Below are 25666 nucleotides of genomic sequence, written 5' to 3'. Positions count from 1 at the left end.
ACATCCCCATCCTGTCATTAGAAGGTATCTTTTATTTGTGTCTAACCCGTTTAACTCACAAAACGAGCCAGTGGACATCAACACTCGCTGTGTGATACATGAATTAGGAAACCAATCCAAACTCTAATGTTTACAGAGCCAATGTCGGGTTTAAGCAAGACATTATCTGATACATATCTCTTACATAACACTTCTTGTTCGATATCCTCAGTACACAGTATTAATGGGTATCCACCTGGCACACATGTATCTTTCCACACTCCAAACTTATATTGAAACAAGCTTCCTGTAGAACTAGTATTCCGTCTGTATCTCCATCAGGGATATTAAAATAACTAATTATATATATATATATATATATATATATATCCATCTATAGACAAAGTGACAGTCAGAGACAGTCACAGTCCGATATAGAGACAGGCACTGAAACAGACGGTTAGACACAGTCACTGAGATAGACTGTCAGAGACAGTCACTAAAAGAGAAAAGGTCAGAGACAGTCACTGAAAAAGACAGACAGAAACAGTCACTGAAAAAGATAGTCGGAGACAAAGAATGTCAGAGACAGAGAAGGTCAGTGACTGACAGAGATGGTCAGTGACAGAGACAGTCAGTGACAGTTAGTCAGAAACAGAGAGACACAGAGAGAGTCAGAGATAGATACATATAAAATATGTAACCCATTTTATTTTGTTATAGCTAAGAGCAGTTATTTCCTATCCTGGGCAGTGCCGGGTTCGACAGCTACTCTCTCTCTCTATATATATATATCAGCATTACTAGCATTAATAATATCTCTATTCATGCAGACTGAGTTTGTATGAATATACAAGTCCATTAATGTCTATCATCTTTCTGTGTCATCTGATCATTCCCAGGGGAAGCCAGCATGTTAGATATAAAAGGAACAGTGCTACTGGTCACTGAACTGTTATGAGAAAGACTATGGGAACGGAGAATGTAAGAAGCAATCCAGGAATTCTTTCATAACACTACATGTTAGATAATGAGGAGCTGTTTGCACACATGTCAAGTGCTAAGGTCATGTCATGAAAACTTTCCATTTATAAAGTTAAGGCACAACAACTCTTCTTTTTTTTGCACATGTTTAGCTTTTTTTTTTTTTTTTTGTTTCTTCATTTTTTTAAGCATTTTTTCCAAATTTCTGAAGTCAAATTTTTAAGGTCTCTTATGAACCGTAGTATAAAATGGCCAACATACAACTTGCCCAAGACACAAGTCTACTCTTTCTATAATTAAAAATTATAAGAAAAGTAACATAGAGCTAAAAAAATTAAAAAAAAAATATTTTTATTTCATAAGTTTCTCAACGGATTGTCATAGTTAGCTCTCCTCTGCTTAATTTTTTTTTTGTTTTTGGATAATATTAATTACAAACTGTGTAACTGGAAGCGAAATAGTTAACATGTCATGAAATCAGAACTGAGACACAACATCCCTTCAGCTCCTTGGCAAATGCAGTAGAGTTGGTCAGTACAACTGGCAGAGAACCAGAACGTACGCATAGATAGATAGATTGAAACCACTTTCAGTAGCAGACGTCCAGCAGCTACAAGTCATACAGAGGCAACTCATCAGGTGAAAAGGTGAGAAAATATTCAGGTAGCCGACGCTCGCCCTACTCAAGTCCAATAAGTAGGACTTGGTCTGTTATTCTTTGTGAAGTTGGGTGAGCATAGCTCTTATAGAGTTTATCAGACATAGAGGTTATTATACTGGATAGCTTTGCACTTTACCCTGGATTATCTTGTAATCTTAATTTAACATACTTGTTTATATTAGCTAAACGATCGATTGAAGTCTAACTCTTACTTTAGAGGTTAAGGGAACATTTTTTAAATATAAAAACATGATATAAAATTAGAAAAACTTAATAATTAGCATTTTATCTGTGATAAAGTTGACTTTGTCTACTCAATGTTATTTCCAGCCTTTCCTTTACGTCTTTTCTCTTCAGTATTTTGTATTCTGTTGCCTTTTTTTTGGATCATACTCGAATATTGTAGATGGAAAAGTGAATGCAAAAGGTGCTCAGTGTCATCCTATCACTAGTATTACTTTTTTTAATTATGAGTTTTGTCATTAGGAATTGTACGCACAAATTCATTAAGCATTTGTAGATACAAGATTTTAGCGTAATGATGCCTCCGCCAATTTTTAGAAGGATTCAAAGTTTGGCAAATTGATAATAACCAATTCCGTGCTGTAGTTTTTTGTTTTTTATCTCAATTTTGAATTTTATATACAGTCAAGTCCCCAGGATAGGTTCTGTAGGACTGTTCTTAGGATGAATTTGTATGTAAGTCGGAACTGTACATTTTATCATTGTAACCCCAGCCAAATATTTTGACAATTGGATTTTAAAAATGTTGTATTGTCATAAGAACCAGGATTAACAATAAAGCTTCATTTCAGACATCTTTATTAACTGTTATAGCTGATTATTGTATCCTGGGACCAAAGTACAGTAAATTACCAACATCCAGAGGTCAGTTTGTAACTAGGGGGCGTCTGTAAGTCAGGTGTTTTTAAATAGGGGATGTCCTGTATAGTACTTCAATTTCAATTTCAATTTTTAATGAACTATTGCAGCAGTAATTAGGAATAATCACCTGCAATATAAGGAACGTATCATATTTATAAGAAAACGGCAAAAAAAGTGATAGACACCTGCATTAAGTAACGACCTAATCGAAGAATCTGTATTTTTCTTTTGTTTTAATTCTTACTCGTAAATTTAGAATTGTAGAAAATATTTTTTAAAAACACACACTTGGACATATAAAATATGTTTTCAAATGATTAAATGTAAAATACTAATAATTGAAGCTTTTATAGTAATAAAACTCTAACATCGCTCATCGATGTTCCCTGGTAAAACCATGTTAAAAAAAAAAAAAGACACATGTATAAGAGCGCTGCCAAACAGTTTGCTCTTCAAGTTGTCACTGCATTCCATTACTTACACAGCTAATGAGATAATACTGGGACATAATGTGAAGTATGACATAATGCTGGAAATGTCTACTGAAATTCTGCTTTGGAAGTTGCCTAGTAAAGTCAAAATTCCTAAGGGGCTAATACACTCACGCACATGTTTTCTGCAGAATCCTACAAGCTTATAAAAATCTTCTATATTTCTAGGCTTTTTGTTTATTTTGTAATTTATTTTTTTTTTAAACATGATTTTAATTGCTCTTTTTTAAATTTGCACCAACGTTTCAGGGTCGGTAAGGGTCTCAATAATATGACATCCCACCTAGACTAATATTATACCAAAACATAAAAAAGGCAGCCAAAAAAACCAACTAAGTACAGACGGTCCCCTACTTAAGAACACCCGACTTACAGACCACCCCTAGTTACAAAAAGATGTCTGGATGTTGGTAATTACTGTACTTTAGTCCTAGGCTACAATAAACAGCTATAATAGTTATTAGGTGTCTGCAATGAAGCTTTATTGTTAATCCAGGTTCTTATGACAACCCAACATTTTTAAAATCCAATTGTCACAGAGACCAAAAATTCTGTCTGGGGTTACAATGATAAAATATACAGTTTCGACTTACATACAAATTCTACTTAAGAACAAACTTACTGTACGTAACCTGGGGACTTTCTGTAAATGCAAACAAAATAAAGTTACAAATATTCAATCGTTGACATGTAATAAATATTGAATATTAGTATCTTTGTTTTATTCGCATTTACCTTTTTGTGGTTTAATATTGCTCTTTTTAAAGTCATATGTAAAGGTCTATAGAAAAGTCACTAAAATTCTATGTTGTCTTTTTGAAAAACTCTTTGTATTTTATTACAATTCTTAATACAAATGAAGTTATACAAACTAAATCAGAGTTACCTGTCTGTAGACAGCCCTGTTCCAGGCTCTTATCTCTCATCAATATACAGCATGATTACTCGATGGCTGGACTCAAATGCCTAAAATGCACCAGGGGGGGAGGGTATTGTTTCTTATTGATGAAATTGATTCATGGAAAAGCCATCCTCCTTGGAAAGAATAAGAAGCTATGGATAATTGCATGAAATATAAATACAAACACTTTATAAATTCGGAATTGCACCGGTAGTAAGGTAGGTATAACGTAGTTTACATGCTTTTCTCCATTTATGCCTAAAAAATAACCCCACATCCATCAATAAATCAAGCTGTGTCACTGGGTGATCCTTCAATGTTATGGTAGAAGCCGCGTGGACATTTCCAAGGTTATCAAGAACAATAAATCTGAGACAGAATGACTGATCTATGGACACAAACTTTGCTTGGGATGGTTGTTCTCGCTAAGCATTGAGCTCCCTTTATACTCCTTCCCTTCACCACCAAAGGAAAAACATTAATTGCCACAAACAACGACGGTAGGGAGTGAAGGTGCCTGTCACGGGTGCTGCCGCGATCCATGTCGCGGATAGTGGGTACACCCGTGCTCCGTTGTGTGGCGTGTTCCAGTCCCTCAGCCCGGACTTACCTCTCCTGGCTCCTGATGCTGCCTCGGTCCCGTCCAGGCCGTACGGCGGCTTTTCCCACTAGGTTGCGCGCTCCTGCCGCTAGGGCGCGAGCGCGCCGGCTCTTTAAGGCTTAGAGGGCCAGCGTCCTCATGATTGGAGTTCGCTAATCCAGCCTCATCCTTATAATCCGGCATCTCCCTTCACTGCCGGCTGGATCTTGCTGTAACGGTCACACAGATGACAGAAGGTACTTGGGAGTACCCAGGAGCAAAGTCTCTATGGGGAGGGTCCACTGGTCCACAGACTCATCCCTCCGGACTCTCCCCATAGAGACTTTCCTCCCGGGTACTCCCAACTACCCTCTGTCATCTGTGTGACCGTTACAGTGCCCCTGTATTTTCTACATAGAACGTTTTTTCTTCACCTTGCCATAGAAGCTTTCCTATTGCTATATAGTTAATATACAGTTTGTATGCAATTTTTTTTCAATTTGGCAAGTATAAGAATTCCTTGCCTCAACTACATAAGAATATATAAGAATTCCTTGCCTCAGACCGCACATGGAATATTGTGTAAAGTTTTGGGCACCAGTGTATAAAAAGGACATAGTAGAGCTGGAACGGGTGCAGAGGAGAGCAACCAGGATTATTAGGGGAATGGGGGGACTAGAATACAATGACAGATTACAAAATTTGGAATTATTCAGTTTAGAAAAAAGACGACTGAGGGAAGACCTCATTACAATGTACAAATACCTGAACGGACAGAACAAGGATCTCTCCAAAGATCTTTTTATACCTAGGCCTGTGACCAGGACAAGAGGGCATCCTCTACGCCTAGAGGAGAGGCGATTTTACCATCAACATAGACAAAGGTTCTTTACTGTACGAGCAGTGAGACTATGGAACTCTCTGCCGCAGGAGGTTGTTATGGAGGACTCCATGTACATGTTCAAGAGAGAAAAAATTTCACGGGTTATGGGGATAAAACATTTATTTAATTCGTAAAGGTTGGACTTGATGGACTTGCGTCTTTTTCCAGCCTTATATACTATGATACTATGAACCACTCATCCTCCAAAATCTAGTATTTATAACTTCTTATAGTCCAACACATAAAAAGGCATCCAGATCCTTTCCTCTGGAGAAAGTTCTATATCCTCACTAATTTTACAGTAAAGAACCATATGGTTTGTTGGTTTAAAAACTCCAGTTTGGCAGTGAAACTATAGTCTCAGTTCCAGGGTATGAATAGATAATGAAAGAGATATGTTACCTGGTTATTAGGTCAACATTCCACCATCTTTTTTTCTAAGTTGGCTTTTGGGACCACTCAGCTTGTGCCTAAAATTGTACACAGTATTCCATGCGGCGTGACTAACGATTCACAAAGTGGTAGAGCTTATCTTTGCCCCAGTTGACCCAATCCTGCACACCGTGATGTTATTTACCTTGGCAGCAGCTGCCGCCATTGGTTGGTACAGTGCACTTTACAGCCTACTAAAATTCCCAAGTCCCATTCCATGTTAGTGTCACCCGGTGTTTTCCTATTTAGTAAGTAATCTTGGCGTGCATGGACCCTTCCCGAGTGTATAACCTTACATTTCTCAGTGTTAAACCTCATTTGTCACCCCTTCTGCTGAAGCCTCCGACTTATCCAGCTCCATTTGTAATAGTTTAGTATCATCTGCAAAAATGGATATGTTACCGTGTAATCCCTCTACAAGGTTATTAATAAATGTGTTAACCCCTTCCCGTCCTGCTCTGCAAATATATGACACAGCTGGTGGGATTGTTATCATGCATCGCCATACATTTGCTTGCAGCTGTAAAATACAGCTGCTACATAGCAATGTCATCCAGCTGCGAATACCAAGATGATAGATAACTCTATTTTATCCCTTTAGATGCCACAGTCTTCTATCCCCATTTATTCCCTTAGATGCCACTATCATCTATCCTCACTTAACCCCATATATGTGTTGGTCATGGGGAATCTAAACATTTTCCACTGGTCCGCCAACTCATCTGTTAGTTCATGTAACGGGCAATGAATTATACTAGATATACAGGCGGTCCCTTACTTAAGGACACCGACTTACAGACGACCCCTAGTTAAAGACGGACCCATAGAATCCCTGACTGCCTCCCTGAATAACCACATTTCATTGTTTGATAAAACATGGGAGCAATGGGACCACTCATGGGCGGTGGAGCTGGTTCGGGAGGGAGAGTGATATGAATACTCCTTTTGTTTCTTTCCAAGCATTACCTGTTGTTATTGTATGAATGACTTCCCCTTGTTTGTACTTTTGTTCTTTCTTAACCCCTCCAGGCTTTTTTAGATGCAGGAGAAAGGTCTTGCAGTTTACATCTACCCATAGATACAGGCAGTCCCCAGGTTACGTACAGGATAGGTTCTGCAGGTATGTTCTTAAGTTGAATTTGTATGTAAGTCGGAACTGTATATTCCGTAAACCCAGCCAAATATTTTTTGGTCTCTGTGACAATTGGATTTTAAAAATGTTGGATTGTCATAAGAACCAAAGTTAACAATAAAGCTTAATTTCAACCACCTTTGATAATGGTTATAGCTGTTTATTGTAGACTAAGGCTAAAGTACAGTAAATTACCAACATCCAGAGGTCCGTTTGTAACTAGGGGTTGTCTGTAAGTTGAGTGTTCTTAAGTAGGGTACCGCCTGTACTCAGTCTGAGACCCGTAGAAATTAACTATCTTGCGGGACTCTTGTCCACTAAGTATAGTTTCAATACTTTATTTTTTTATTGCTTTAAAAAACCATAGGAACATTTTATTACTATTTTTGAGTTTGATGCCTTCTATCATGTCAATGGAAAATGCTATTGTTGATGTTCTATTGGAAAAACCTTGTTTTGGCATTGTTTTATTATTGGAAAAATGAAATACATAATTTGTGCTTGATAATTCTTGTTATGTTTTTTGGCAAACTATAATAAAAATACAAGTATATATATATATATATATAAACGATGGACCCCTCTGCCCACTGTGACCTCTGGTGAAGCTCTCTGGATGCTTTACTATAGTCCCAGACTGCAATGATCAGCTTTTAAGGTGTCTGTAATGAAGCTTAAGAGATCATCCTTGGTCCCATTACAGCAAAAAAAGTTGAAACTCCAATTGTCACAAATTTTTGTCTGGAACTACAATAATAAAATATACAGTTTCAACTTAAAAACAAACCTATGGAACCTATCTTGTATGTAACCTGGGGACTGCCTGTAATCTACTGCAAGAAATCTGACCCACAGATTATGGTCATCTCATTTATACTCCATGCTGCAGATGACATTTTACAATAAAAGTCGAAGAATAAACCCCAGGCCCCCAATAATGTGAAAATGACTACTGAAATTGGAAAACCCCAACAACACCATAACACTACATAAAAGACAGTTCTTGCACAGCTACATTGCCATAAAATAACCTGCATTGGAGGGTAAAATTTGGTTCCTCTTTTCTAGCACCACTGAAATGACCTGGATGATTAATCCTCCCTCATTCCAAATCTAATGGCCAACCTCTTTTAAGATTCCCAAGATATTTCACAAGCCTTATGTTACTTTAGCCTGCCCTCCACAAGCCTCCACTTCCTCCTGTTTTAGTAGAAGGTCATACCGAGTTTAAAATAGAGGAAACCTTTTCTAGAAGGAAAAACTTCTAATAGTGATAGTAAAAATCATAACCTGAGAAAGAGACATATGAGGAGAATAAAATCAAATTAAGTCATCTTTTTCTAGTTTTTTATGGGCTCATTTATAATTAGCAACCTTTTTCTTGTCACCTTTGGATTCCGACGCAACTCTGCACTTATTTTGTATGAATCCAAGAAAGGACAAGGAAAATTCAGCGCTGTCTCAAAAAGTTTTTCAAGCTTTACTCTTCCAGTGTAAATGGTTACATAAGACATAGCACGTATGACTGACGCGTTTCGAGCCCTTAGTCGAAGCCTGACTGCGGTTCTTTGACTGTGTTGACTGTTTACCCAGACGAAGGCCAAATTTTAAGGAAAATAATTTTAGATAAGATTTTTTTTTAAATAAACAACAATTTATGCAAAAACGGAGTGGTGTATTATTTGTCACGGTCTTTTATAAAATTAGTACATACAATTCAGAGACATCGGTCAATGAAATAAAAAAGTGGAATAAGTTAAAATATTCAATATATGGGCTGGTGTGCACATCGTTGTATGTCTGCAAGTGGCAGGAGATCTTGCTTCTTTTAAGATTGAAGCATATAAGCTGTCCACAGGTCTCAACCTTTTTTATTGTATGGTGTCCCATGAATTTATCATATGTTCAATCTCAAACCTCAGAAAAGTTGAGGGGCCGTTTCCAGGAGGTGGAAAGGCTTCTTATTAACTTGATGGACTCTTTCAATGTCCTTGTTTGCCAGGTTCCTTGGGGTTAAATTAGTTTAGGGATATCCTTTCTCTTAAACGTGTTTAGCTTAGAGATGAGCCCGCAGAGGTGTTACCAAGTGCAATGTAGCCAGGCAATATGAGGACAATAAGGTCAGGAACAGGGACTATATATTAGCATGTTAATATTATAATTGCAAGTAACAGATCACAAAAAAAGCCACGATAGAAGTATACATCCTGAGTTCGGGGTGAAATGTGGTCTTTGTCTAGGGTGGCATTATTAGAAAAATATTCTTCAAGGATTTTCAGGTTTATGGAGACTAATAAATCATCACTATCCACCACAAAAAGGTTTGAACGTTTCTACAAGAGGATTCAAGAATATCGATGGATCATTAGATGGATCATGGAGAACTCAATTCAAAGTTCAGTTGGATAACTGGAAGAGACCTAGAATAACTGGAGAAGACCCAGAAGTTTCATATTGTTTTCAGCCAGACAACAAGGGCAAATAAACTGCTTGAGGAGGTCAAGGGCTAAAACATATAGGGGCTTATTTACTAAGGGACTTCAGATTGCATTTCCTTCGGACTTCCCAACGTTTTCGGGGATTGCATGGCTGGGACAGGTATTTAGAAGGGAATTGTGTCACACGCGATCGGATTTCGGCTTTCATGCGACAGAAATCGGGGTTGGGGGCCGTCAAAGATCCGACGGATTCGGAATGAGCACGGAATTTAACTTTAAAATTGTGTCGCAAGACTATGCACCTACATACACCAGGAAGAAGGTGAACTCTGGCGGACCGGAGCGGGGGAAGCGACAGATGCAGGGTGTCGGGCGCACAATCTTAGTGAATCGCCAGAGTGCATTATCGTCGGAACAATGCACTTCGGGTGAACTCCTGGGACCGGGTAAGTAAATGTGCCCCATAGTCTTCTTGGTGGCCCATCAGGAAAGGCATTGGTTGAGGCATGTAAACATTTTAGGTCAATGGCATTTACGAAGTACTAAAGGATCAGGACGTAGGTTTCACGATATAGCTTTGAGGAGAAGTACCTTTCATAAGAGAAGCCAGTTTTTTTGGTGAAAGGAAACTTTTTAAAAGAGAAAGCAAAATCCATGTTTATTTTTCCCCAAATCCTGAGAGAGAACTAACCATGTCCAGCTGAGGAAGTGACAACTTCTAATCCACAATCATTTATAAACATCCCTGAAGAAGAGTCAATAAAGACAACTCAAGATTTGTGAAGAATCCTGATATCAAAGTACCAGCAGTTTATAATTGGAGAAGGGAAGAGCTGGGCTGATGGTTATCTCCCTGTCATCACTGAAGCATTGATTTATTTACTTTTTGCATTGTACAGTAGGAGCAAAGATGACATTTTGCCTGCCACGGGCACGGGTGATTCTGCAACCCATATCCTGGGTCGCCGGCGCACCCGTGTTCCACCCGGTGCCTCCAGTTCCAGCCTGCAAGGTAACTTACCTCTCCCGACTCCAGTGGCGGTCTCTGCAGCTCCTGCGGTCCGGCGCGTGCTTCCACGTCTCCTATGGTGCGCACGTGCCAAATCGCTGAGATTTAAATGGCCAGGGCGCTGATAATTGGCGTTGGGCGGCCGCCTTCTCTGATAAATTCCCAGACCCTTCACGTGTCTCCTGCCGAATCTTCCTGCCTTAGAGAAAGCTTTGTCGCTGCTATTGTGATTTCCCGTTGTGACCCCAGCTCTGTTCCTGACTACGCTCTTCTGCTGCCTGCCTTGACCTATTGCTACGTCCCTGACTACTATTATTCTGCTCAACATTGCTGCACCTCGCCTTGGCTGCCACCACGGACAAAGTCACACCTGTGGAAAGACCTGGTGGTACCACGCCACAGCAATCCAACCCGCTTCAGATTCCGGTCCCAGGCTTAAGTCATCGTTCACGGCGGTCCAGTGGGTTCACTATCCCTGTAACCTGACATTGCCCACAGTTGAATCACAGTCTTTTCTTGCAGTGATAAATTACATTTTGACTTTTTCCCACCATTTTAGGAATCCCTTCCAAAACAGAGCTGCAAGTGGGTTTGTTCTTGGGTGAAGCAAGTTTTATTTTGCAATGGCTCCATTGAATGCATTGAAATTATTGTGCATTATAAATGATGTTGCCTTCATTCATATGCCGTAGCTATAGAAGGGGAAGTCCTACAAAACCAGATGTAAGAGCTCTCCTTACGGAGACTTTGCCAATTAAGGTTGTCTTGTAGGCGTGTGGAGACTTGCAGTCTTTGGTGCTGTGCTCTGGGATTCTGGGAAATATGTAAATCTGTTCTCCAGGACCGGAGAAGGAAAACATTGCCTCTTAGCTACACTACTTCCTTAAAGGTCATCTACCATCTAGGACTGTAAACCAAGCACATTGATATATACTGTCAGGATCTGCTCTTCTCTTAGCATCTTATGCCCTAGTTTTTACAAGAAAAGGCTTTAAACATTATGCAAATGAGGCTGTATAAACATTATACAGGCTCTACACATGTTAATAGAGCCTGGAGCCCCTCAGGCTCACTTGCATAGTTTTTAAGCCTTTTTTTTCCAAAAAAACAAGGGCATAAGAATCTAAAAGAAGAGTGGTTCATGACAGAGGGGGCACACATCAGCATGTAAGTGTGCTTAGTTTACAATCCTTGATCCTGGTTGTAGATGTAATAGTATGTCACACGTCAGGTGCAGGTACACAGAGAGGGCTCAGGGCTTTGCTGCATGTTAATCCGACAATCACCATCGGCAAAGCTGCCGACGGCTTCAAAAAATGGCGGTGCATGGGCCATCTTGACAAGGATCGTCGGGGGGGGGGGGGGGACGCAATCGGTCGCCATGACAGCCTTGGGTCTTCCGAAAAAAAAATCAATAAAAAGTGATCAAAAGGACGTACAGTTCTAAAAAATGGTTCAATGTCATCAAAAGTCACAAAAAATGACACCAACCACAGCTCCGTACACCTAAGCATGGAAAAGCTATTAGCATCAGAAGATGGCAAAATATTATTTTTTTTTGTACAGGAGGTTTTAATTTTTGTAAATGTATGAAAACATTATAAAACCTATAGAAAATTTGGTATCCCAGTAATCGTACCGACCCAAAGAATAAAGTAGACATGTATTTTGGGGTGCATAGTGAAATCCATAAAATCCAAGCCCACAAGAAAACGGCGCAAATGCATTTTTTCACCAATTTCACTGCATTTGGAATTTTTTTCCCGCTTCATAGTGCACGGCATGGAATATTCAATACTGCCATTTTGAACTACAATTTGTTATTCAGAAAAAAAAACATCACACAGCTCTGTAAATGAAAAAAAAAAGTTATAGATATTTGAAGGTGGAGAGTGAAAAATTGAAACCGCAAAAATGAAAAAGGGATGAGGCAGGAAGGGGTTAAATAATACTTGAAAGTTAATCATGTGATTCGGTATTCCTGATACTTACATTTTTGCTGCGTGCAGACTCTCTGTGATTCTTTGTTTAGAAGTCTGAGCACTGATGAATAGGAGGGGCCTGCTGCAGGAAATTATGACTCATCCTGCTCCCTCCCCCTCCACTATTCCTGTGTTTACGTCAGTGAGGATGTTCTATTGGAGAGAGAGACACAGTGGGGGACGCCATGAGGATGCTATAGAGCAGTGAGAGAAGAAGTTGTATGTATATGCAGAGGGCAGCAAGCTGAGAACATGGAAAGGCTGAAGCTCTCAAAGGAGGCAAAGACACAGGTACATATACATGCAGAGACATGTCTGATGGAAGAGATTTATTCAATCTGCTGCACGTCTTATACATCATTAAATCTAATGCTGTATTAGGTGAGCGGGAGTTGGATGGGAGCGCAAACACAGGCACGACACTGACCGGCAGTAGTGCAGGAGTGTAGGAGGAGGTAAAGATGTATATTTTTTGGGTTTTACACCCCCCCAGGCCAGTTCTATAATTTGTTTAAAGCCCGGACAACCCCTTTAATAAGGCCCTCTTCCCTTTTTTTCTTTGTAAAGTCTCTCAAACTGTATTATAAACTAGAAAAAAAAGCAAGGACACAAGTGCAAAACTGTAACACGTACAAGTGTCTACAACCGTCTTGAAGTGGACTCTTACCATGACGAGTTGTATAGTCCAAGCGCATACACTGATATCATGGTGTTACTTCTATGTCTCACTGAGTCCAAAACGTCTATTATCTAAAAAATATTGCTACACGGTTGGTTATTACGAGGAATGAGCTGGTGAAGATGAAAGGAATTTCAGTACAAGTTATGGGTTAGGAGACTAAACCTCCTCTCCAGGGTCATTAGTTACATCGGCTCTCACTGGGACGGAGCATTGCTGTGACTTGGAGAGGGCCAAAATTCCAACACAGCTCCATGAAAGACTCATCTCCATGTATTGCAGGGATTTGATTACGCTGCCGCTGCTAAAGGCGGCCCGAGCCCATCTTCAGATTAGAGGGAAATGACTTTTGAGATGGGTTCTACAGGGTTTCAGTAACGTTGGTTATTCACAAAATGTGTTATAACTAGAGATGAGCGAACATGCTCGTCCGAGCTTGATGCTCGGTCGAGCATTAGGGTACTCGAAACTGCTCGTTACTCGGACGAATACTTCGCCCGCTCGAGAAAATGGCAGCTCCCGCCGTTTTGCTTTTTGGCGGCCAGAAACAGAGCCAATCACAAGCCAGGAGACTCTGCACTCCACCCAGCATGACGTGGTACCCTTACACGTCGATAGCAGTGGTTGGCTGGCCAGATCAGGTGACCCTGGGATAGACTAGCCGCTGGCCGCGCTGCTCGGATCATTCTGTCTCTGGATGCCGCTAGGGAGAGAGCTGCTGCTGGTCAGGGAAAGCGTTAGGGTGTTCTATTAGCTTACTGTTAGGCAGGAGTGATTCTCAAAGAACCCAACAGCCCTTCTTAGGGCTACAATAACGTTCTACTTTTTTTATTTTAATTTGCATCTTTTACCATTTTGTGAGGAATTAGCAGGGGGACTTGCTACCGTTGTGTTTAGCTCTTAGTGGCACACATATCCATAGCAAAGACCGAAGTGGGAAAATTCAGTAGGGGTTGGATTTCTATTAGGCAATAACTCAGTGTCATCTCATCTGGCATAGTAGTGTGCTTCCTTTGATACTTGGCTAGAAAATAGCCATAGGAGAATACAAACAGCTTCTTGAAGCCTACAGTAGCGTTCTATATATTTGATTTCTGGTTGATCTGCTGGTGGCTTTAGTTTCTGCAGTGCATGTACTTGCCAATTCTGAGCAATTTGTAGTGAGACTTGCGACCGCTGTGTTCTGCGCTTAGTGGCGCACATATCCATAGCAAAGGCTGAAGTGGGAAAATTCAGTAGGGGTTGGATTTCTATTAGGCACTAACTCAGTGTCATCTCATCTGGCATAGTAGTGTGCTTCCTTTGATACTTGGCTAGAAAATAGCCATAGGAGAATACAAACAGCTTCTTGAAGCCTACAGTAGCGTTCTATATATTTGATTTCTGGTTGATCTGCTGGTGGCTTTAGTTTCTGCAGTGCATGTACTTGCCAATTCTGAGCAATTTGTAGTGAGACTTGCGACCGCTGTGTTCTGCGCTTAGTGGCGCACATATCCATAGCAAAGGCTGAAGTGGGAAAATTCAGTAGGGGTTGGATTTCTATTAGGCACTAACTCAGTGTCATCTCATCTGGCATAGTAGTGTGCTTCCTTTGATACTTGGCTAGAAAATAGCCATAGGAGAATACAAACAGCTTCTTGAAGCCTACAGTAGCGTTCTATATATTTGATTTCTGGTTGATCTGCTGGTGGCTTTAGTTTCTGCAGTGCATGTACTTGCCAATTCTGAGCAATTTGTAGTGAGACTTGCGACCGCTGTGTTCTGCGCTTAGTGGCGCACATATCCATAGCAAAGGCTGAAGTGGCAAAATTCAGTAGGGGTTGGATTTCTATTAGGCAATAACTCAGTGTCATCTCATCTGGCATAGTAGTGTGCTTCCTTTGATACTTGGCTAGAAAATAGCCATAGGAGAATACAAACAGCTTCTTGAAGCCTACAGTAGCGTTCTATATATTTGATTTCTGGTTGATCTGCTGGTGGCTTTAGTTTCTGCAGTGCATGTACTTGCCAATTCTGAGCAATTTGTAGTGAGACTTGCGACCGCTGTGTTCTGCGCTTAGTGGCGCACATATCCATAGCAAAGGCTGAAGTGGGAAAATTCAGTAGGGGTTGGATTTCTATTAGGCACTAACTCAGTGTCATCTCATCTGGCATAGTAGTGTGCTTCCTTTGATACTTGGCTAGAAAATAGCCATAGGAGAATACAAACAGCTTCTTGAAGCCTACAGTAGCGTTCTATATATTTGATTTCTGGTTGATCTGCTGGTGGCTTTAGTTTCTGCAGTGCATGTACTTGCCAATTCTGAGCAATTTGTAGTGAGACTTGCGACCGCTGTGTTCTGCGCTTAGTGGCGCACATATCCATAGCAAAGGCTGAAGTGGGAAAATTCAGTAGGGGTTGGATTTCTATTAGGCACTAACTCAGTGTCATCTCATCTGGCATAGTAGTGTGCTTCCTTTGATACTTGGCTAGAAAATAGCCATAGGAGAATACAAACAGCTTCTTGAAGCCTACAGTAGCGTTCTATATATTTGATTTCTGGTTGATCTGCTGGTGGCTTTAGTTTCTGCAGTGCATGTACTTGCCAATTCTGAGCAATTTGTAGTGAGACTTGCGACCGCTGTGTTCTGCGCTTAGTGGCGCACATATCCATAGCAAAGGCTGAAGTGGCAAAATTCAGTAGGGGTTGGATTTCTATTAGGCAATAACTCAGTGTCATCTCATCTGGCATAGTAGTGTGCTTCCTTTGATACTTGGCTAGAAAATAGCCATAGGAGAATACAAACAGCTTCTTGAAGCCTACAGTAGCGTTCTATATATTTGATTTCTGGTTGATCTGCTGGTGGCTTTAGTTTCTGCAGTGCATGTACTTGCCAATTCTGAGCAATTTGTAGTGAGACTTGCGACCGCTGTGTTCTGCGCTTAGTGGCGCACATATCCATAGCAAAGGCTGAAGTGGGAAAATTCAGTAGGGGTTGGATTTCTATTAGGCACTAACTCAGTGTCATCTCATCTGGCATAGTAGTGTGCTTCCTTTGATACTTGGCTAGAAAATAGCCATAGGAGAATACAAACAGCTTCTTGAAGCCTACAGTAGCGTTCTATATATTTGATTTCTGGTTGATCTGCTGGTGGCTTTAGTTTCTGCAGTGCATGTACTTGCCAATTCTGAGCAATTTGTAGTGAGACTTGCGACCGCTGTGTTCTGCGCTTAGTGGCGCACATATCCATAGCAAAGGCTGAAGTGGGAAAATTCAGTAGGGGTTGGATTTCTATTAGGCACTAACTCAGTGTCATCTCATCTGGCATAGTAGTGTGCTTCCTTTGATACTTGGCTAGAAAATAGCCATAGGAGAATACAAACAGCTTCTTGAAGCCTACAGTAGCGTTCTATATATTTGATTTCTGGTTGATCTGCTGGTGGCTTTAGTTTCTGCAGTGCATGTACTTGCCAATTCTGAGCAATTTGTAGTGAGACTTGCGACCGCTGTGTTCTGCGCTTAGTGGCGCACATATCCATAGCAAAGGCTGAAGTGGGAAAATTCAGTAGGGGTTGGATTTCTATTAGGCACTAACTCAGTGTCATCTCATCTGGCATAGTAGTGTGCTTCCTTTGATACTTGGCTAGAAAATAGCCATAGGAGAATACAAATAGCTTCTTGAAGCCTACAGTAGCGTTCTATATATTTGATTTCTGGTTGATCTGCTGGTGGCTGTAGTTTCTGCAGTGCATGTACTTGCCAATTCTGAGCAATTTGTAGTGAGACTTGCGACCGCTGTGTTCTGCGCTTAGTGGCGCACATATCCATAGCAAAGGCTGAAGTGGGAAAATTCAGTAGGGGTTGGATTTCTATTAGGCACTAACTCAGTGTCATCTCATCTGGCATAGTAGTGTGCTTCCTTTGATACTTGGCTAGAAAATAGCCATAGCAATAGGATAGGATTGTTTGGTTCTAAAAACTCAAAAAAAAACAAAAAACACAAAAAAAAACAAAAAACACAAAAAAACACAAAAAAAAACAAAAAAAAGTAAAAAAAAAAAAAAAGTTATAACTCTCATTTTAAAAATGTTTAACCCCAGGGCTAGGGGTAGAGGACGAGGGCGGGGACGTGGGCGTCCAACTACTGCAGGGGTCAGAGGCCGTGGTCCTGGGCGGGGTGAGACACCACCTGCTGATGAGGGAGCAGGGGAACGCCGCAGAGCTACACTCCCTAGGTTCATGTCTGAAGTTACTGGGACTCGTGGTAGAGCACTGTTGAGGCCAGAACAGTGCGAACAGGTGATGTCGTGGATTGCTGACAATGCTTCGAGCAATTTGTCCACCACCAGTCAGTCTTCCACGCAGTCCACCCATGTCACCGAAATCCCCACTCCTCCAGCTCCTGCACCTCAGCCTCCTCCCCCCCAGTCTGCCCCCTCCCAGGAAAATTTGCCATTTGAACCGGCATACTCTGAGGAACTGTTTTCTGGACCCTTCCCACAGTCACAAACCACTTGTCCGGTTGCTGCTGAGCAATTTTCCGATGCCCAGGTTTTCCACCAGTCACAGTCTGTGGGTGATGATGACCTTCTTGACGTAGTGGAAGTGTGTAAAGAGGTGTCCGACGATGAGGAGACACGGTTGTCAGACAGTGGGGAAGTTGTTGTCAGGGCAGGAAGTCCGAGGGGGGAGCAGACTGAGGGATCGGAGGATGATGAGGTGACAGACCCAAGCTGGGTTGAGAGGCCGGGTGAACACAGTGCTTCTGAGACGGAGGAGAGTCCTCGACCTGAACAGGTTGGAAGAGGCAGTGGTGGGGCCAGACGGAGAGGCAGGGCCAGAGCTGGTGCATCAGCGCCACTGTCAACTAGTGAAGCTCCCGTGGTGAGGGCTCTTGCGGCGAGGGCTAGATCTTCAGAAGTGTGGAGGTTCTTTAAGGAAACACCGGATGACCGACGGACTGTGGTGTGCAACATTTGCCAAACCAGGCTCAGCAGGGGTTCCACCACTACTAGCTTAACTACCACCAGTATGCGCAGGCATATGAATGCTAAGCACCCCACTCAGTGGCAACAAGCCCGTTCACCTCCGGCCGTGCACACCACTGCTCCTTCCCCTGTGTCAGCTGCTAGTCAGCCCCCTGCCCAGGACCCTGGCCCAAAAACCCCATCGTCGCCTCCACGATCCTCCACAGCATCCACCAGCGTTCAGCTCTCCATACCCCAGACGCTGGAGCGGAAACGCAAATATAGTGCAACCCACCCGCACGCCCAAGCCCTTAATGTGCACATCTCCAGATTGCTTAGCCTGGAGATGCTGCCCTATAGGCTAGTAGAGACCGAGGCCTTTCGCAACCTCATGGCGGCGGCCGCCCCTCGGTATTCGGTCCCCAGCCGCCACTACTTTTCCCGATGTGCCGTCCCAGCCCTGCACCAGCACGTGTCAGACAACATCATCCGTGCCCTGACCAACGCCGTTTCTGACAAGGTCCACCTGACCACGGACACGTGGACGAGTGCTGCCGGGCAGGGCCACTATATATCGCTGACGGCACATTGGGTTAACTTGGTGGAGGCTGGGACCGAGACTGACCCTGGGGCTGCTCATATACTGCCGACGCCGAGGATTGCGGGGCCTACCTCGGTCCAGGTGTTTCAGGCCTACTATGCCTCCTCCTCCTCCCACCCCTCCTCCACCTCCTCCTCCGAACTACCATCCGTGGGCACGGCGCCATCAGTCGGTAGCTCTAGGCACAGCAGCAGTGCCGTCGCTAAGCGACAGCAGGCGGTGCTCAAACTGCTGAGCCTAGGCGACAAAAGGCACACCGCCCAAGAGCTATTACAGGGCATCACGGCGCAGACTGATCTGTGGCTGGCACCGCTGAACCTCAAGCCGGGAATGGTTGTGTGTGACAACGGCCGTAACCTGGTGGCGGCTCTGCAACTCGGCAGACTGACACATGTGCCATGCCTGGCCCATGTGTTAAATCTGATAGTGCAGCGTTTCCTCAAGACATACCCCAATCTGTCTGATTTGCTCACGAAGGTGCGCCGCATCTGTGCGCATTTCAGGAAGTCCAGCCCAGATGCTGCCACTCTCAGGGCAGCGCAGCGCCGCCTCCAACTGCCCGCTCACCGACTGTTGTGCGACGTGCCCACGAGGTGGAATTCAACACTGACCATGTTATCCAGAGTTTACCAGCAGCGCAGAGCGATTGTAGACTGCCAGATGTCAACTTCCACCAGAACTGGTAGTCAGGTCAGTCAGCTTCCTCAAGTCTACAATGAGGAGTGGACGTGGATGTCTGATATCTGTCAGGTGCTGAGTAACTTTGAGGAGTCAACACAGATGGTCAGTGGCGATGCCGCCATCATCAGCCTCACCATCCCGCTGCTTGGCCTGTTGAAAAACTCTCTGGTCAGCATGAAGTCGGAAGCTTTGCGCTCGTCACAAGAGACGGGGGAAGAATATTCCCTTGTTGATAGCCAAAGCACCCTGAGGTCTGTTTCTCAGCGCATATCGGAGGAGGTGGAGGTGGAGGAGGATGAGGAGGAAGAGGAGGAGAATGTTGGCGAGACACAAGAGGGGACCATTGTTGAGTCCTTCACTGTTCAGCGTGTATGGGCAGAAGAAGAGGAGTTGGAGGAGTTGGAGGAGGAGGAAATGGACAGTCAGGCCAGTGAGGGGAGTGAATTCTTACGCGTTGGTACTCTGGCGCATATGGCAGATTTCATGCTAGGCTGCCTATCCCGTGACCCTCGCGTTCAAAGAATTTATTCCAGCACCGATTACTGGGTGTTCACTCTCCTGGACCCACGGTACAAGCAAAATCTTGCCACTCTCATCCCTGCAGAGGAAAGGAGTGTGAGAATGCATGAATACCAGCAGGCCCTGGTGCACAAGCTGAAACAGTATTTCCCTTCTGACAGCGCTAGCGGCAGAGTGCGTAGTTCTGCGGGACAAGTAGCGAGGGAGAGTAGGCGAGCAGGCAGCTTGTCCAGCACTGGCAAGGGTACGCTTTACAAGGCTTTTGCCAGCTTTATGTCACCCCAGCAAGACACTGTCACCTGTCCCCAGTCTCGGCAGAGTAGGGCTGATCTTTACAGAAAGATGGTGAGGGAGTACGTAGCTGACCATACCATCGTCCTAAATGATCACACAGCTCCCTACAACTACTGGGTTTCAAAGCTGGACATGTGGCACGAACTGGCGCTGTACGCCTTGGAGGTTCTTGCCTGCCCTGCCGCTAGCGTCTTGTCCGAGCGGGTTTTCAGTGCAGCTGGTGGCATCATCACCGATAAGCGTACACGCCTGTCGACTGACAGCGCTGACAGGCTGACGCTTATTAAAATGAATAAAGGCTGGATTTCTCAGAATTTCCAATCTCCACCAGGTGAAGGAAGCTCAACCTGAATAATTGATCCACTCCTCCTCCTCCTCCTCATTTTCCTCCTTCTCCTCCTCTTTGTACAGTAAAGCAGAGGAAAATGGCTATTTTTTGACAGGGCCCACTGGCTCTTGCTATACTTCATGCATTTAATTTTTCTGGAGGGCCACCTACCCGGTCCTCTGTTTGAAACAATTTTTGTGAGTGCCACATACAGGCACTCAATCTATTCCATTTTTCTGGAGGGCCACCTACCCGGTCCTCTGGTTTGAACAATTTTTGGGACTGCCACATACAGGCACTCAATCTATTCCATTTTACTGGAGGGCCACCTACCTGCTCCTCTGGTTTGAAGAATTTTTGGGACTGCCACATACAGGCACTCAATCTATTCCATTTTACTGGAGGGCCACCTACCTGCTCCTCTGGTTTGAAGAATTTTTGGGACTGCCACATACAGGCACTCAATCTATTCCATTTTACTGGAGGGCCACCTACCTGCTCCTCTGGTTTGAACAATTTTTGGGACTGCCACATACAGGCACTCAATCTATTCCATTTTACTGGAGGGCCACCTACCTGCTCCTCTGGTTTGAAGAATTTTTGGGACTGCCACATACAGGCACTCAATCTATTCCATTTTACTGGAGGGCCACCTACCTGCTCCTCTGGTTTGAAAAATGTTTGGGACTGCCACATACAGGCACTATCCAAATTAAATTGTCTCCATAGCAGCCTCCACACGTTGTCTCCATTGCTACCTCCAAAAGTCGTCCATATAGCTGCCTCCATACATCGTCCCTTTATCAAACGAGGTGTGTCAGGCAGAAATTTGGGTTGTTTTCATGGATTCCACATCAAAGTTGTTAACTTTGTCGCCACCCTGCTGTGTTATCCACAAAATATACTGGCAAACTTTTACCATTTAGGGATATTATTTCAGCGCTTCTTGCGCATCTGTTTACATTCCCCTCACCCGGCATATCCTAAACTTATAAGAACGCTACTACACTTGATCTTATACAAAAGGTTCTTAGAAGTGCTGTTTGGGGAGTAGCCTAGAGACAGGGGCTTGGATTGGCGAAAGCTCGCCTGGCAGCGGAACGCCAGCTCCATGCGCATCATGCGCTTCTTGCGCATCTGTTTACATTCCCCTAACCCGCCATATCCCAAACTTATAAGAACGCTACTACACTTAACTTGGTGCAGGCTGGGACCGAGTCTGACCCTGGGGCTGGTCATATACTGCCGACGCAGAGAATTGCGGGGCCTACCTCGGTCCAGGTCTCAAAGGCCTACTATACCTCCTCCCACCCCTCCTCCACCTCCTCCTCCTCCGAATTACCATCCGTGGGCATGGCGCCATCAGTCGGTAGCTCTAGGCACAGCAGCAGTGCCGTCGCTAAGCGACAGCAGGCGGTGCTGAAACTGCTGAGCCTAGGCGATAAAAGGCACACCGCCCAAGAGCTATTACAGGGCATTCCACATCAAAGTTGTTAACTTTGTCGCCACCCTGCTGTGTAATCCACAAAATATACTTGCAAACTTTTACCATTTAGGGATATTATTTCAGCGCTTCTTGCGCATCTGTTTACATTCCCCTCACCCGGCATATCCTAAACTTATAAGAACGCTACTACACTTGATCTTATACAAAAGTGCTGTTTGGGGAGTAGCCTAGAGACAGGGGCTTGGATTGGCGAAAGCTCGTCTGGCAGCGGAGCGCCAGCTCCATGCCAAGATCCAACTAACATAGTTTTAACTGCAGCACCTTTAATCTACTACTAGTTCACTGCCTCCATACATGGTCCCCTTATCAAACGAGCTGTGTCAGGCAGAATTTTGGGTTGTTTTCATGGCTTCCATGTTAACTTTGTCGCCACCCTGCTGTGTAATCCACAAAATATACTGGCAAACTTTTATCATGTACCGATATTATTTGAGCACTTCTTGCTCACCTCCTTTGGTTCCTCTCTGCCACCCATTGGTTTGAAGCCTGAGTCCATTTAGGGTATGTCGCCATGACACTCTCTAGCCTGCTGCCGCTGCCTCTGCATGCCGTCCCCTATAGTGTCAGGGTCAATTATTGCATGTTTTAGATACTATCTAGCTTCATTCTGTCACTCTGTCATGGCCATGCTGTTGCCCATAATTTTGGCATAATGGTGCGTTTAAGCAGCCTCAGAGGCATCCATGCATGCTGCCCCTGCTGTTTCCTGTCCATTTCCGTGGTGTTTCCATCCTTTTCTGAGGTTCCCAGGTGTTTGGCCAAGCTTCCCTGTGCAGAGCCTTGGTCCCCTTGAAAAATGCTCGAGTCTCCCATTGACTTCAATGGGGTTCGTTATTCGAGACGAGCACTCGAGCATCGGGAAAAGTTCGTCTCGAATAACGAGTACCCGAGCATTTTAGTGTTCGCTCATCTCTAGTTATAACATTCAACTTTTTAATGAATGTATCCAAAAATACAGAAAAATTGGATTTTGCAACTATATCCTCAAAAAAACCTCTGTCATTGCTATATACAGACGGTCCCCTACTTAAGAACACCCGACTTACAGACGACCCCTAGTTACAAACGGACCTCTGGGTGTTGGTAATTTGCTGTACTTTAGTCCTAGGTTACAATAATCAGCTGTAACAGTTATCACAGGTGTCTGTAATGAAGCTTTAGTGTTAATCCTGGTTCTCATGACAAACCAACATTTTTAAAATCCAATTGTCAGAGAGACCAAAAAAGTTCTGTCAGGGGTTACAATTATAAAATATACAGTTCTGACTTGCATGCAAACTCAACTTAAGAATAAACCTATAGAACCTATCCTGTACATAACCCGGGTACTGGTTGTATTTGTTTTCCACAAAAGTAGTTGTATATGCAGACTTGACTGTCACCAGATTTTACCCAATGAAGCTAGCGCCCCCCTCAGGTAGGGGAATGAAATGTACCTTCTTGAATTCCCTCTTATATATGATGTCTCACCCGTTTACCTACAAAAAATATCTCCTCAAAATTATCAGAGAACAGTCATATTTGCCTGAGATGAGTCAAGTTCAGAGGCTACGGGGGTCTAGTCACTTAAAACGTCCTATATTCTGTTCTATAGTACCTAGAAACAAGCTGCTAGTGTCATATTGAAGATCTTTCAGTTCACATCATACCTGTGATCTGTGATCTAGTACAGAAAGGCACCGTTTGAAATGTGACTTGCAAATAAAACTCAAACCCACACCTTTGTTTAACCGGACTGTATCACCAAACCACAAGCCTGCTGTGAAAGTCGAAATCCTTATCTTTAATATGACACTGAAAACATGTTTCTAGGTGCTGTAAAACCAAAAATAGCGGAATTTGGATTGACATTCCATCTGCAGCCTCTAAACTTGACTCATCTCGGGCAAAACATGACTCATCTTTGTTCATCTGCACATTGCATTTGGAGGAGATTTTTTTTTATAGGTAATTGGGTGAGAAAAGAGGCAATACTGGAAAGGACATTTCATACCCTACCTGTGGTGGTTGGTAGTTTAGTAGGGTAAAATCTGATGACAAGTTCCCTTTAACTAATATTAGCTAATTATTGGCTGACCAAATATTTTTTTTTAATTAAAGCAGGTGTTTTTCACCATTGAAATCTCTAGAGAGTGTTAGGTATTGGCCATGCAGTTCTATGTAACCATACTGTTTGTGTGTGTGTGGTTAGTAACAGTAGGACTGTAAAAACATGTTTATATTCTAGGATTGCACCTTGAGGCACTGGACAAGTCTCCTCTCCTTGATCTCTGCATTCAAACTGTTCCTCACTACTCTGCTGTAATATCTAACCAGCAGCCTTAGTTTGCTCTTAGAAGAGGTGAAGAAGAGCTGTGCTGTGTTCAGCAAAGAAAACTCAGTGCAGCTACAACCCTGGAATAAAAACCTATTTTCACAATCCTGTTACTACTAATTACATACACAAAGGTTTTATATGGTCAAAACTGCTGGTAAACTCCATTTAAAGGTGGCGATGTGATTTTTCTTTTAAAACAGATCAACTATTTGGTAGAGGACCTCTGTACTTTGTATAGTTATATACACTCACCGGCCACTTTATTAGGTACACCATGCTAGTAACGGGTTGGACCCCCTTTTGCCTTCAGAACTGCCTCAATTCTTCGTGGCATAGATTCAACAAGGTGCTGGAAGCATTCCTCAGAGATTTTGGTCCATATTGACATGATGGCATCACACAGTTGCCGCAGATTTGTCGGCTGCACATCCATGATGCGAATCTCCCGTTCCACCACATCCCAAAGATGCTCTATTGGATTGAGATCTGGTGACTGTGGAGGCCATTTGAGTACAGTGACCTCATTGTCATGTTCAAGAAACCAGTCTGAGATGATTCCAGCTTTATGACATGGCGCATTATCCTGCTGAAAGTAGCCATCAGATGTTGGGTACATTGAGGTCATAAAGGGATGGACATGGTCAGCAACAATACTCAGGTAGGCTGTGGCGTTGCAACGATGCTCAATTGGTGATAACCAAAAGTTTGTAAGTCAGAAAAAAAAATTACACCAAAAAGCGTAATTCAACTTTAAATCTTTATTTAGTTCACAAAACATGATTAAAATGTAGCCATTGGCAAAGAAAGCCAACAAAATTAAAAAGGTGTGTGTTATAATCAATATCACTAATTAACCCAAAGTATAAATATGGTACAAAGCATATTCCAACAGAACAGACCTAATAACTCTAAATTTAATTGTATTATATTAATAACAACAGAATTCATACATAGAAAACAATGGGATAAATCATACCAGTAAATAGGACACCACACCAGCCATCCCCGACACGTGTTTCGCAATAAGCTTCCTCTCAATTGGTACTCAATTGGTACCAAGGGGCCCAAAGAGTGCCAAGAAAATATTCCCCACACCATGACACCACCACCACCAGCCTGAACCGTTGATACAAGGCAGGATGGATCCATGCTTTCATGTTGTTGACGCCAAATTCTGACCCTACCATCCAAATGTCGCAGCAGAAATCGAGACTCATCAGACCAGGCAACGTTTTTCCAATCTTCTACTGTCCAATTTCAATGAGCTTGTGCAAATTGTAGCCTCAGTTTCCTGTTCTTAGCTGAAAGGAGTGGCACCCGGTGTGGTCTTCTGCTGCTGTAGCCCATCTGCCTCAAAGTTCGACGTACTGTGCGTTCAGAGATGCTCTTCTGCCTACCTTGGTTGTAACGGGTGGCGATTTGAGTCACTGTTGC

General features: G+C 43.1%; 1 protein-coding gene across 1 annotated transcript in view; it reads left to right on the top strand.

Moving 5' to 3' along the window:
• Positions 1-1478: 1478 nt before the first annotated feature.
• LOC140134811 (serine/threonine-protein kinase SBK2-like) overlaps positions 1479-25666 on the top strand; it is a 43828-nt gene continuing 19640 nt past the window's right edge. Inside the window, exon 1 of the mRNA XM_072155463.1 lies at positions 1479-1610. The gene's annotated coding sequence lies outside the window, so the exon portion shown is untranslated. The remainder of the gene's footprint in view (positions 1611-25666) is intronic.

Source organism: Engystomops pustulosus, chromosome 6 (assembly GCF_040894005.1).
Source record: "Engystomops pustulosus chromosome 6, aEngPut4.maternal, whole genome shotgun sequence".
Taxonomy (NCBI): domain Eukaryota; kingdom Metazoa; phylum Chordata; class Amphibia; order Anura; family Leptodactylidae; genus Engystomops; species Engystomops pustulosus.
Note: the sequence above shows the minus strand (reverse complement) of the source record. Positions and strands in the feature narration are given on the sequence as shown.